Source organism: Canis lupus, chromosome 13 (assembly GCF_003254725.2).
Source record: "Canis lupus dingo isolate Sandy chromosome 13, ASM325472v2, whole genome shotgun sequence".
Classification (NCBI taxonomy): domain Eukaryota; kingdom Metazoa; phylum Chordata; class Mammalia; order Carnivora; family Canidae; genus Canis; species Canis lupus.
In genome coordinates this window covers 61,669,078-61,682,175 of record NC_064255.1, presented here as the reverse complement: position 1 = coordinate 61,682,175, position 13,098 = coordinate 61,669,078, and positions in this window count along the sequence as shown.

Genomic DNA, 13,098 nt, shown 5'->3' with positions numbered 1-13,098 from the left:
ATATTTAAATCACCTGGAAATTGTATAAAACAATCACTGTCCCATTATAGACCAACTAAAAGAATATCTGGGGATGGTGACCAAGTAGTATCAATGTTTCTTTAAAACTCTCCAGGTGATTCTAACGGAGAGCCAGCATTGAGAGCCACTACTTTAGTGTGCTTAGCCACAAACTCTTTTAAGTTAAAATGAGTCATCTACATATCTTGTTAAAATTCAGATTCTGATCAGTATGTGTGGGGCAGGGCCTGAAAGCCTGTATTTCTAGTAGGTGATGATGCTCTGCTGACCATACTTTGAGTAGAAAGACTTTTGAAGTTCTTGGTTCCTCCTTAATGGTTTTAATCTCACAATGAAACATGTCTTTCCTAATATGTCACCTTTATTAATCAATACTCATCAGTTGCAAATTTTATGGACATGATGTACCTCTCTCCTATTAAATAGCATAATCCCTTGTGATCTGTGTCATTGGGCTTCCTGTTTTTATACCATCTGGATGTTAAGAGTTGAAAATAAACTTAGGGAGGTGCCTGGGTGGCTCAATTGGCAGACATCTGCCTTCAGCTCAGGTTGTGATCCCAGGGTCCTGCCATTGAGACCTGCATCAAACTCCTCATAGGGCTCCCTGCTCAGTGGGGGTCTGCTTCTCTCTCTCCCTTTGTGTTCTCTCTCTCAAGTAAATAAAAGTAAAAATCTTAAAAAAAAAGAAAAAAGAAAAAAGAAAAAAGGAAAGAAACCTAGAGATGACCTGGCTGGTGGTTTCAGATGTGCTTCCCAGAGCAGAGGCTTGAGAGGGACACTTGGGAGATGGGGGAGGGTGCAGACAAGGCTGGAAGCTTCGTCTCCATTCCAATGGGGGAAATTCTATATTTATGGTTTGTTTTATCCTTCAGTGTGATATTTCAGTTGAAAACTTTTTTCAGTTGAAAAAATAATAGAAAAATCACTGCTTTTGTCATTTCAAAGATGAAAAACTTGAGGTACTTAAGTTTATTAAATGTTATGTACTTCAGTTTATTAAATATTCCATAACAAATTCGTAAAGTTTCTGAGAATAAAAAAATCACTGAAAATACTAATTTACAGCACATGCTAAGTTTACAATATAAAATAGGATAAAACTATCTCATGGTAATTTCATTTTTTGTATTGGTAATATGCCTGTCACATTGGTGTTTGTTTATAGATGAGTCATTGGAGACCTAGTGGAAGCAAGTCACAAAAATACTCATAAGGCTCCAAGCATAGGGCCAATAATGCAGTAAACCAGGGAATGAAAAGACTACACTATCTGCAGGATCCTAACAGCTTAGCAAATGAGCACAAAGTAAAGATATTGTCATGTCCTTCCTTTTCTCCCAGCTGGTGTAAGTACTATAAACCTGTATACTAATTAGAAGTTACGGTGTATGACATTTTTCCTATTATTTATAATTATCCTGATTCTCTCCTCTCAGGGAGGAGAAAATAAGACATCAATCTTCACAGTAGGAGCAAAAAGATGGCCTTGTGGTCTTTCTGTAATTATCCCCTGTAGTGGTTTGAGAATATCATGAAGTACAGCCATTGGGAAGTACACAGCAAAGCCATACTTAAGTACCACTAGCAAAAGAACTTAACAAGGTATTAGTAAGAGAAGATTTAGCATCCATGGCCCTCCTGGATGCCCGTGATAGACTTTGCTCATGTTCATGTTTGGAGAAAAGGGATTATCGGCTGATGCATAAAACAATTCATTTGGAACTATAGTTTCAGAAGATGTGTGAGGGACTTTTTCTAGGTAGTAGCAAATCCAGGACAGAGTAGAAACAGGTATGTCCATCTTCCAAGCTCTTTCTGTGATGTGTTGTCATTGCATGTGCTAGGAAACCTTGATTCTATCAATTTTAGTTTTCTTCTAAAAATCTGATTTTGTGTTTGAATTTATAGGGCATTAATCTTAAAGGACCCATTTCAACACATTACAAATGAACAACTAAGGCAGTTTATATTTCTGTTTTTCTCAGCAGCATATACATACTACAATTATGATTGAGCTTATAGGCAAATACCTCTGTATTTGGTGGTAGAAGGAGAGGACATGAAAGGTGATGAGTAGGTTGTCAGGCCTAGAAAACTTTGCTTGTTCAGGAAAAATGTTTCTCAGTTCTCTGCAGTCTTCCTCTATGTGTGTTCTGGATTCTCTTGTTGTTTAGCCATCAGTGTGATTCTATCCACGTTCCACATTCCATACATTTGCAAAAAAAGTACTTGATCTGCTGATTACAATCTCCTGACCTCAGCAATATTATATATTTGTTGCTTTTTTGCATGTTTTGTATTAAAATTTTGTATTTACAAATTTAATGTCAGAACTGTTTCTCTAAAGACTTTAAGTACTTAAAATATGTTCAATTTTTAAAAAATGTATGACACATCCTTATTTAATGCTCCATGTTACATCAACTTCCCAAGCATATTAAATAATAGCAAATTAATTACAAAATTATTTAGAGATCAAGTTCAGGTTTTCACTCACATGAAATGAAAGGGGAAATGCTGTAGACAATAAGACTTAAGGACATGTCTTTATGTGTCCATATAAATCCATAAGACCATAAATCTATTTGACATTAGTGTTCTTTGGGGTTTATTAGATTCTCAAGGACAAAAGGTAAAGTTCTGGAGTTGGCAGGAATAATAGTCCAGCAACTAGCTATTCACATATATCACTCCACTTTATTTTGAGCGCTGGGATAAGTCTGGATGATCGAGAGGCAGCCCAGTTTTTTCACTCCCCTCTTCATCTATAATCTTTCTTGGCACACAGGTTATAAAGCATTGACCTTGATCTGAGAGCCCCAAATGAAACTCCCTCTCTCTCTGCCCCCGGTTTGCTCGCTTTCACCCCACACTGAGTTCTGTTGGCTGCCCTTAGCTCAGGCCTGACAGTCTGAGCAGCCCTTGACCTTGCCACTTGGACCTCATAATCTCAAGGTTCTTCATATTCATACAGTGTTTTCTATGTGAAATCAGAGTTCTTATAACCTCTTGTGGTTATATGACACTTACTTAACCTCATCCTAGAAAAATTCAAGAGTTTGTGCCACAGAAAACCTAATTCTCATTTCCCCTCTTTCACAACAATAGATACTAGGATACTCTGAAGAAAACATCCCAAAGAGGATATGCACAGAGAAGTGTGCGTTTCTGTGATTTTTACCAGATTCTGTTCTGAAATCAGTCATGATGCATAATTCAATCCAGCATCTGTGGAGTCCCTGCTAACATGTTCAGCATGGGTTAGAGCCCAAAGCGTTAAATCAACAAACTTACAGCTTCACTAGGGAAGCAAGAAGCGCTTGTTCATGGGACCATTAGGAAACAATGGATGACAGCATATGATGGATTCCAGTACACCTGCTGCTCGGAGTACATGCTGTGATAGCCCACAACATGGAAGGATCATTTACTTCTGGGTTTCTCAGGAAAGACTTCAGATCGAACTGGATTTTGAGGCAGGGAGGATATGATTAGGCTGCTAGGAGAAGCACTGGCTTGAAGGCCGAGTACCTGTGCTCAGCGTACGCTCACTGAAACTAAAGGAAATCCTTTTCCATGCTGCTGTATGTGGACTGGCATCCAAATTTGAAGGGAAGCAAAGGGACCCAGAGCCAAGGGCTGAACCAGAAATCTAACGAAACTCAGTAGGGGCAGATTCACAAAAGAGGAGAGGGAAAACTGGTTTCTGGAAATAATGGGGAACAATGAAAAGGCAGCCATGCTTCTCCCTTCTCTAACTTGGAGACAGTGATGTCAGATTGAATGTGTTTTGCAAATGTGATAAAACAGATGAGCAGTGATTTTAAAAAACTGCCTGATAGTCCTATTAGGCTATATTTCAAAACTCACACTTGACTTCCTCTCTGCACTGGAAGGCCACCCCACTCCTTCTCCAAAGCCCCTTACTTCCTCATTTTCTCCTTTGTCAGGAACGTAGTACTTTATGTCAGGCTGACCTCCTCCACTATCTGCCTGAAATTGAGAATTGATCAGGACAGCTTCTAATTAATTCCCCCCAGAAAACCTAGAAAAAGATAGCTAAGGCCCTTTGTGTCTGGTCCATGAGCTCTGGCAGGAGTTGAAGATAGCCAAGGTAACACAGCGAGTGGCACTGTCAGCTTAAACTGACAATAGTAGAAACGATAACAAATGCGCTTTTTTTTTTTTTCTAATAAAAGGTAACATGGGCCTCAATCAAAGTATGTTCCTTTTCCTTTCAACCCAATTTGAGAGCAACATTATCTGCAAAAAACATTTCAACTCGTTTCTTCCACAAACCCTGATATGCCAAGGTACATTTAATTTGTTAACATGATTCTATCTGACTGTGGGGTTTTCCCCTACAAATCAATTGTCCCGTTTGCTGTTTTATGTATGTAAAGTTACAAAGAAGACAATATTTCAAACCTTGCAAGGAAAGTATTGGACTAGCTTATCAAAGAACAATTATTTTAGATTATTTTGATTTTTCTTCCCACTGCTTTTTTTTAAAGATTTTATTTGTTTATTCACCAGAGACACAGAGACAGAGAGAGAGAGAGAGAGAGAGGCAGAGACATAGGCAGAAGAAGAAGCAGGCTTCATGCAGGGAACTCCATGTGGGACTTGATCATTGGGTCCCCAGGATCATGCCTGGGCCGAAAGGGGCGCTAAACCGCTGAGCCACCCAGGCTGCCCTCCCACTGCTTTTCAATCTCTCGATGTTATGGGTTTTTCTCTCTGTAAGCTTTCTAGTATTTCTCACTCCATGTCAGTTAAAGGCCCTGTGAAACCAGTAAAAAGTTCTTTCTTCCTGGATTGGGACTTTTGTTGATTATTTCCATTTATATGTATGTATAATCTGTGTCTTCTGAACACATCACCTCCACAGTCTACCATACCATGCTGTTAATTACCATGTACATTTTCTATTGTTTGGCATGTGAAAGTGAAGTCTCAGCAAAATAAATAAATTAATTAATTAATTAATTATTTAAAAAATGAGTTATTGGTCTCTAACAGGAGAAAAAGCACCAGAAGGGACAACGGGAATGTATTTTGAGTTAAGGGAGGAGATAGCCTCCTTGGGAGTAATAATTAAAAGTCACGTAGAGGAAGTGTTTTCAGGAGGAAGGAATGATCAACTGGCAATAATGCTGCTGATAATAAAATAAAGAGTGATCATGGGCCATTAGGCAGCAACATGGTGGTCAGTGGCGACCTTGACTGGAGCACTTTTGGTAGAGTGGTAGAGGTGAAAGATTGAGGTCATCCCTACTGAGAATGACTAGCGAGAATGGAGAGCCTCTCGCTTGCCGATTGTGCTGTAAAGAGAAGCCGAGGGACCTGGAAAGAGATGAGTCATCAGGAGAAAGTCTGTGTGTGGTATTTTAAAGATTGCAAATTATACAGTATAGTTGGTTCTCAAGATATTCCAGCAAAGGGTGAAGTGGGGAATTTATGAGGTGTGAGAGAGAGGGGGATGATCACAAGAGACAGTCCTTAAATCAGCGTGGGATGACAGCCAGTGCACAAGTGGAAAATTTGCCCTTAGATAATGGGATGTGAGTAGTAAATGGCGGTAGAATTGGTAAATTCTGTGGTAATTGTACATGGGAGACATGTACAATTTCCACATGTACAATTTCCTTTCAATTTCACCTATAAAATAAGAGGGAGGGACACCTGGGTGGCTCAGCGGTTGGGTGCCTGCCTTCAACTCAGGTCGTGATCCCGGGCTTCCGGATCAAGTTCCGCATCAGACTCCCTGCGAGGAGCCTGCTTCTCCTTCTGCCTATGTCTCTGCCTCTCTCTCAGTCTGCGTCTCAAATAAATAAATAAATAAATAAATAATAAATCTTTAAAAAAGGAGGGTGATTATTAACAGAATTACTAGCTTTCATGTGTTCCTATATTAAAAAAAAACTTTTTAAATCAGTTTTTTGTTTATATATCAACAAAGACCACATTGTAAGCAAAAATCCAGGCATTTGAAAGAGCTTGAGATTGTCCAGAAAAAAAAAAAATTTGTAGGCTTTGGGGCTGGGTTAATCTGGTATATGGCAAGAAATAGTAAGAGATGAGGTTTGCGAAATGGGTTACTGATGGAAGGAGAGTTGTCTTGTACATTTGAATGTGTTCCATCGTTGGGCTTTATCATGTAGCTGCTGGGAAATTATCACTAGTTAGTAAGTAAGGGAGTGGACTGATCAAATATGTGTTTTCAAAAGAGGTTGTAGATGTTTGGAAGGAAGTCAGAAAGCAAATACGGTAAGCTCACATTAAAGCCTAAAACCAATGGATTTTTTTTTCAACCTGGGAAGTTTTAATATCTCCTTTGAAGATGTTTTCCTCTAGCTAAGATACAAGTAGATATTTGGGAATTTTACAGAAGAACACACGTATGCAAATAGACACACAACACTCTGTATAATTTTGAATGAACTAGATTCAATGTAATTGCCAATGTAAATTAGCTCAGCTTGTTCTGTTAAGATTCTCTAAGTATAATATTTTTTAAAAAAAGATCCCTTTTAGTGTTTTAGTACAAATCTGTACCTTTTCATTTCATCAAATTGTAGTTGTAAATAGTAAATTGGGTTTCTTTTCTTGCAGTATTCTTTTGAAAGCTCTATTTTGCTTCTTACATGATAACAGTATCAAAGAGAATATGTACATCATCACAAAATCTGTCAAAAATTTGTAAACACTTTTCAGAATCTATTTTATGTATTTTTAGTTTTTTAAAGATTTTATTTACTTGACAGAGAGTGAGGGAGCACAAGCAGGCAGAGCTGTAGGCAGAGGGAGAGGGAGAAGCAGGCTCTCCGCTGAGCAGGGAGCCTGATGCAGGGCTCCCTCCCGGGACCCTGGGATCTTGACCTGAGCCAAAGGCAGATGCTTAACCGACTGAGCCACCCAAATGCCCATCACAGTCTATTTTAAAAGCAACATCATTATATTCCTTCCCAATTTACACTTTGAATTAAAACCTGTCATAAAAACATTTGGAACTTGTGTGTAGGAGAACTTGGTTTACATTGTTCCAGTTACTTGCTCAAGTATATGTCAAGTGCTCTTTATTGTGGCTCTACCACAAGACTGTCATGATGGATATGCTAATAGAAGATTGAAAACAAATAAATAAATAAATAAATAAATAAATAAATAAATAAATAGAAGAAGATTGAAAACTATCACTTGGACAGGAGGGAATGTGTCCACAGACCATTAGGTCCAGTAAGAGTCTGGCATACTAGGACCTCTCCAAGCTCCTAGTTCTTTAGTAACTTTAGCTGGTTAGGAAAGTCATAATGAAACATAGAATTCAGCTTTGATGTCTACCAGGGAAAAGCTGCTGTAAGTGGGAATGTTTCTTAAAAAGTAAGGGAGCAAGCAATGCATTTCCAAGGAAGAAACTTAGAGGGAAAGAGAACAGCAAACATAAATTCCCCCAAAACAGGAGCATGGATATTTTCTCTTTTCAAATGTCCGTTTGGTCCATAAATGTAGTCTTGGAACAGCAGGCTTTGTATGAAAGCTACCTGTTTCGATTTGATTCGACAAATATCTCCTGAGTAGCATCATGCCGAAGAGGACTCTCCCTGGAGCAGTCCTACGAGGCGACCCCAGCATGAAGAAGGCTAGGTATGCAGGACTGAAGGCAGAACCAAGTGTAAAAGCGACCAGTGGGACAGAGGCTGCCCTGCAGCCAGAGAATCTTCCTGTGTATTCTAAGTGAGAATGAATTAGCCACTTGCTAACTACATGGTGGTCATACACAAGGCACATCAAACCAGATCGTAGTAAGAAATTTTCACCCACCAAGAAGGACTTTTTCTGCTTCTCAGCCTCTTCCCCATCACTAATGTGGCCTTTTCTCCAGGCTCAATCCTGGAGGAGCCGCAAACAGTTGCTGGTAGGAGACAGAAGAAGAAATTAAGAGACCTCCACTGCTCCATGTATACTGCTCTCCCTTGAGAACACAGGAGCTGGGAGGCAAGTAGTTTAATTTACAAGGGTTTTAAAATTATACTTGATTGGGTTAAATGTTAATGCCTAGAAAAATAGGTTATTTACTAACTGAGGATGACCAAAAAGTCTGTGGGATCTGCCAGAGACACTCTCAGGGGACAGGGAAGAAGGAGATCCCCAGACAGTCTGGAGCGAATCAGGAAAACAAATATGGGTACTTTTACTTGAGCTCAGCTCATTGATTATATATAGTTTGTTTTTGTTTAACTGTCGTCAATTAATTCAGATGGCAGTGACCAGCTGCTGCATAGCTAAGTACATCGCACTCCATGAAGAAGGGGTTTACCGCCGATGGCCGCGCGAAGGCAGTAAGTGTATTTTGACTTAATCAAATCCATTCTGCAAGAAGGCCAAAAGCAAACAGGATACTGTGATTAGGGGATCCCTGGGTGGCTCAGCGGTTGACCGCCTTGCCTTTGGCCCAGGGCGGTCCTGGAGTCCCGGGATCGAGTCCCACGTCTGGCTCCCTGCATGGAGCCTGCTTCTCCCTCTGCCTGTGCCTCTGCCTCTGCCTCTCTCTCTCTCTGTGTGTGTCCTTCATGAATAAAATAAAATAATAATAAAAAAGAATACTGTGATTAAATGTAGCCATGATTTTCTCTGAAAAGATCTCAGGAGAAAGAAAAGGACAGAAGGTGGGAGGAGAACCAAAGATTCAATGAGTGAAAATAAGAAGAAAACAGAGAGGAGTAAGACAGGACTCTACTAGGAAGACCTATTATGTCTGCCTGGCTATGAGGATCGTCTGAATCTGGTTCCAGCTTCCTTGCTCACACCAATTGCTCCGTCTTCCTGTCGTGGTCCTGCGATGATTTCCTCCTTGCCTGAAAATACCAGGTTCCTTTCCAGCCGTCCTGTGTCCAACTCGATGCTAGTTATGCCTGCTTCTGCCTTGGCCACTTCTGCCTTCAGCGTCCAGGTTAAATGTCACTCCTTTGGTGCAAAGGTCCTGAGGTCCTTCAGGCCGAGTTGCACGTTCTGAGCTCTGGCTGCTCTTCTTGTCTAGCTCACTGCGTGCATGTCCCCCGATGCCCCGCAGCTGTCCTATCAGAAGCTGTAGCAGGCCTACCTTGGCCCCTAACCTCGGAGTTGCCTGGAGACAGCTCTGCGTCCTCTGCATTTTAAACCTCTACAATCTGGTATAGTTCCTCACACATGTTAGGTGATCAGAGTGTTCATTTACTTGATTAATCCCCAATGCTCATTAGGTCGCTAACGGCAGATGGAGGAAGAACTCACATCGCTGGTATAGGTCATTGCTAAGTACTGACCTCCATTTAGGTGTTGTTTTCAAGAACCCTCACCAACAGGGAGAGAGAAAGGAGTGGGACTTCCACCCCAGAATTAGGCAATGGCCCTGAACTTTTCTCTCACTGTCTTTTCCCAGACTTCTCCTACGCAGCCCAGCTAGAGGAGGAACAGGACGAGACAGACTAGTCATCTCCCAGCTGAGTAAGGCTCTATCCCCATTAAACGGGCAACGAGCAGGCTAAGCTTGCAGAAGTAACTGAAACGGTGCGGAGAACTGAGCTCTCAGGGCCCCCCTGAAGACTCCTGCTTCGCAAGTTACTCTGCAATCGCAGGAACAGGTGCTTCATATGCAAAGCCTTAATTATAGTCAAGGAAATCCTTCGCTGTCTTAATTTTTCTTCAGGGGAATGTTTCTACATTATCCTCTTCCTCTTTCTGTCTTCCCTCATCCATAGAATTTGTCTTTTCTTATTGCTTTACTCTTCTTCAAAATAAAAACTTCCTTCCCCCCCCCCCCCCCCCAAGGAGACAGGAGCTTTAGCTCAGAGATTCAGGTTAGTAAACTATCTTACACGAGCCTGTATGTTTTCAAGAATGAGTGAATTTGGGCAGCCCCAGTGGTGCAGCGGTTTAGCACCACCTGCGGCCCAGGGCGTGATCCTGGAGACTCTGGATCGAGTCCCACATGTGGTTCTCTGGCTGGAGCCTGCTTCTCCCTCTGCCTGTGTCTCAGCCTCTCATTCTCTCTCTTGTGTCTTTATGAATAAATAAATAAAATCTTAAAAAAAAAAAGAATGAGTGAAATTTTTTGGAGTTATGAGGGCATACTTGCTGTCAAAGTTTCCTTCAGATTCCTATATTCTGTGATTCTTTGAGGGAAAAATTGTATATTCTTAAAATTAGAAAATATTTTCCCAGGATCTGCAAGTTTTTTTTTTTTTTTCCCTGAAAGAGACTGGATATTTGTTTTTAGAATTTTAAATAACAAAATTTAGAGTTGTTTATGTGGTTTTACTTCTGATTGTTGTAATTTTATTTCCATAACTTAAAGTTTATATTAAAATGCTTACACAGGAATATATTTGCTAGAGTAAAAATAACTCTTAGAGATGACTTGTAATGGGCTAGCCTCCCTCAAAATTGTCTTCATAAAGGCTGCTTTGGAATATTTATCTATTGGCACATATACTTCCTGTTACTCATGGGCCACACCAGGATAACAGAGGGCAATACAATCAATAAAAAAAAAATCATATGAACATATGAAGAGCATCATTTCCTTTAGAAAAAAATTGAAATTTCATAAAAAGAAAAATTTTTTTTGAACATTAGATGAGATAACCTGTAATCAGAACATGATTGATTTTAACTACTTAAGACTAGAAAAACATTTACTTATGTTCCAGTAAACCTACTTAAGGCTTTTAAATATTGATGGACTATCTTTGCACTAATGTCTCTGGTTCTTAGGCTTAAATAATAAGCTGTTACTTATGCATATACAAACTCAAATGCCTGGAACTTAATCGCTACCTATACTGGTATTAGTCACAATTTTCTGTATGTATGAAATACTGTATAACTCTCTATAAGTAATGTGATAAGTGTGTTATTTCCTTTTTTCTTAAGATTTTATTTATTTATTCATGAGAGACACAGAGAGAGAGAGAGAGAGAGAGAGAGGCAGAGACACACACAGGCAGAGAGAAGAAGCAAGTTCCATGTAGGGAACCCGACGTGGGACTCGATCCCAGGTCTCCAGGATCATGCTTTGAGCTGAAGCCAGCGCTAAACCACTGAGCCACCCGGGCTGCCCAAGTGTGTTATTTCTCTTCATCAATAAGGAAAATAAGTCTTAGGAGAGCTTAGCAAATCTCCTGTAGTTATTCAGGTAGCAAGTTGCAGAGTTAAAAATCCCAGTGTCTACAAATCCAGTCTAGGCCCTTTATACCAACCTGCCTTGAATGAGCAATAACATTATTTTTACTTTAGGAGACTAACCAGCAAAAGAATTCTTAACAGGGTATTTTATTTATTTAGTTTTTTGGCAATGTTTAAATATACAATCCACAAGGAAATTTGGTTATTTCTGTGACACACAGCCCTTCAGGATAATAACTGGAATTATAAATGATTACATACCAGGACAGATCAGATTTTTAGGAGTTTCTCACAATTTCTAGAATGATTATTTTAATGACATATATTTCTACAAATAGAATTGAAGAAGGTCTAGCATCAATTATTTGACAGTGCCTCCCATGTAATTGAACATACCAAATACATCTATTTAATCTCTCTCTTTTATGAGGAGAACAAATCCTTTGGCTTATTCCAGGGACTCTCTCTGAGGTTATAATACTTTATTTTAGAATTTGATTTTGGGAAGTATATTAAAAAAATACCCAAAGATTTGGACATTTGATTGAATAGGATCACTGGTCATTATGAACCAGATTTAGTTATTCATTTAACCAAAGTGGCATTTAAAGACTTCATAAGAGATTTTTAGAAAGTTAACTAATTGTTAAAAAGTCTTAGTTCTTCTAATATTCAATAGACTCATTTTTTCGACTATGTAATCAAAGACCTGATAAAGACAAAACAGAATCCTTGTTTTTCTATGTAGATTACACAAACAGTAAATAAAAATGTTTGTTTATGAATTCCTATAAAAATGACCAATAATCCTAAAACATTTTCTTTTAACAGAAAGAAAAACTTAGTTTTGTATCAGCTTACTTTTGATATAAAATTCATTTTTTTAAATAAATAATTTTTAAAATTCCAGTATAACTAATGTAGTTTCAGATGTACAATACAGTGATTGAACGATTCTATGCATTACTTAGTGCTTATCGTAAGTGTACTCTTAATCCCCTTTGCCTATCTCACCCATCCTCCAGCACCTCCTCTCTGGTGACCAGCGGTTTGTTCTCGATGGTGAAGAGTCTGTTCTTTTATCTCTTTTTTTGTTTTATTTCCTAAATTCCATATATGAGTGAAATCACATGGTATTTGTCTTTCTCTTACAGACTTAGCATTGTACCCTCTCGATCCATCCATGTAGTGGTAAATGGCAAGATTTTTATTACTGAATAATATTACATTTATCTTTATCTTTTCATCTTTCTTTGGGCACTTCCTTATCTTTTCATTTATCAATGGACACTTGGGTTGCTTCCATATCTTGGCTATTGTAAAAATGTGCATATATCTTTTTGAATTAGTGTTTTCACTTTCTTTTGTTTTTATTTCTTTATTCTTAGTCATTGTTAAAGGTAACATGGCTATATGGAAAAAAGGGCCTAACAAATGTATTCTAAGTAAAAGGTCAGATTAGTCTGAAATTAATTGTGCATTGTTTATCATTGTGTTCTCTCTCCTGCAATTTTGGTGAGAAAACACCTCCTTCTAGTTACTCAGCTACTAGTGGGTATAAGAAATATTGAGGTAAGAAGTATGTATGATGTTGGAGCATTTAAGGAAGCTTTATCTGGAAGTATGAGCTGAGGAAAGAGCACAGGCTTTGGCATACATAGACCTGTGTCCCATTCAGAGCTTACTCTGAGTTTGGCTATATAATTTTAGGTAAGTTACTTGATGTCCTAAGTTCCAGTTTTTATACCTTTAAAAACGAGGATAAACAATAATTTATCTGATAATTTGAAGCCAAGTACAAAATTATTTAGCATTTCTGGCATATAAGGCTCAATAAGATTGGACTTTTGTTATCTTTCTTTGTTCTGCTTATTGTCCAAGCGGCCAATTTAAAAGTCATCTCTAGGG